Consider the following 2248-nt stretch of genomic DNA (forward strand, 5'->3'; position numbering starts at 1 on the left):
AGATCCAAAGACATAGAAGCACTGAACAAACCTCAGAGGGAAGGCAGTGGAGAGTGGGCAGGTGGGAAGAGATCAACCAATGAATTTGTATGCGTATATGTGTAACCCATGGACACAGACAATAGGGTGGCGAAGGCCTGGGGTGGGGGGCAGGGGCAGGCTGGGAGAGGTCAATGGGGGAAAAGGGGGACATATGTAATACTTTCAACAGTAAAGATTAAAAAAAAAAAAAGAATATCTCTCCCTTCCTCCCTCTTGCTTCCTCGTTTTCTTGAAAGACCAAGAAAGGGTTCAAATTGCTTTCTGACATACTTTCTTTGACTGTGACACTGGGCACTGCGTGAACACAGTGGCCTTTTGGTTGAAAGTCGGATTTTAGACTCAAGAGAGTGTGACTTATGGGTGACAACACCTTGCATTTCATCACAAACTCAAGGGCCACTTGAAGCTCATGGTTGGAGCGGGTGGTCTGGGACAAGCCAGAATGATACAAGAAGGCCCCTTGAGATCACCCACAGCTGGTCAGGTGCTAATGGAACCCCAACCTCAGTTGGGGTTCGCCCCCCTTCCCCAGCCATTCTGGGGCTCAGCTCGGTGATTGAGATCCCTAATTTGCTTCTGGTATGGGAGGATAGGTCACGGGCAGGACAGTGGGCCACCAGAGGTCACAGACCTCAGCATGGGCGGGACAAATTCACTAGCCGCTTTGAAGGGTCCCCCACTTCGGCAAAGCCTCACAGTGTTGGGTGTGGTGTCAGGGGGCGTCTGAGAGCTGATTGCTCCGCTTTCATTGGAATCTGTGCTTCTTCCTCTTCTTCATAAAACATATTACATGTGAGAATGGACAGCTTCCTCAGAGCTCGTGATCAGCAGACTACCGTAGGGCCGGCACCCCCTCAGGGCACCCCCTCGGGGCACCCCACTCCACCCAAAGGAGAGGACAGTGGTGGGTTGGGTTGCCCTGAGTAGCTTGGAAGGGTACTGGGCTTCCTTTGGTGAGGAGTGACGATGTAGTAACTAGTGGCGGTGGGAGGTGAGGCATTTGTTCGCCAGGACCCCAGGTGGAGCAGATGATGCTTCAGAGAAGGAGACGGAGCCATGGAGAGCAGCTTGTGGCTGGAGGCTTGGCAGGGAGGGAGCCCGCAGGAGAGCTGCCCAGGCTGAGTCAGGAAGGGGGAGGGGCCTGGCAGAGGAGGTGGGGCTAGAGGCAGAGGGGGTGGGGCCAGGCCGAGGGGGTGGGGCCAGGAAGAGGGGTGGGGCTAGGCAGAGGTGGAGGAGGAGTTATCTCAGGAGCTTCTGCCCCTCCTGGAAGACAATCTGAGAATGAAAGAGGGAAGAATGAACCTCTCCCGCCTCCTTTGATTTGGGCTCAAACGTCTATCTAGGGTTTAAACGTCTGTCGGCGTATTTCCTCCCAGACTTCCAACCCTGTGAGTGGGGCACCGCCATCCGCGCCCACGTGGAGTGGTGGTTTCATCCAGGCTACACTGACTTCATGGCTGAAGAAACCAAAGCTCAGACACGCCAGGCAAATGGGGGTCGGAGATGAGGCCCAAGGAGACCGATGTCACGCAGTCGGTAAGTGGGAGAGCCCAGCGTGATTCGAGTTGATCTCCATCAGGGTCGCCAACCTTCAGGACCTCATGGACCACCAGTGCTGACCCCAAACGTCTATCTAGGGTTTGAACGTCTGTCGGCGTATTTCCTCCCAGACTTCCAACCCTGTGAGTGGGGCAACCGCCATCCGCGCCCACGTGGAGTGGTGGTTTCATCCAGGCTACACTGACTTCATGGCTGAAGAAACCAAAGCTCAGACACGCCAGGCAAATGAGGGTCTGAGGTGAGTCTCAAAGCTCCTTTCTCTAATTCATCCTTTTGCTCCAAACTCCAGACATGCCACGAAACAAGCAAATCCCCAAGCTGATGACTATGTATGTTATATGCCGTGTTATTATGGATAATGTTTATTTGGAACTTTAAGGGTGCTCATACACTAAGAGATCAATGTAGAATGTGCAGAAAGCTCTTTACTTACAGTTATGCTCATACAAAAATTAAAACAAGGAACTGAGAGCAACAAAAGCTGAAAACACGCTGGCCGAGGCGCAGGGTTACGGCTGTTTAGCGGCCCTGGATCGCAAGACTGGCAGGTGTATCCAAAATGTTGATGTGGCGTCTTTCCCCTCCCCCTGTACAATTGTTCCTAATTTCCAACAATTGTTTCCATAATGTAATGTGTGTGTGTGGG

Source organism: Myotis davidii, unplaced genomic scaffold, assembly GCF_000327345.1.
Source record: "Myotis davidii unplaced genomic scaffold, ASM32734v1 scaffold842, whole genome shotgun sequence".
NCBI lineage: Eukaryota > Metazoa > Chordata > Mammalia > Chiroptera > Vespertilionidae > Myotis > Myotis davidii.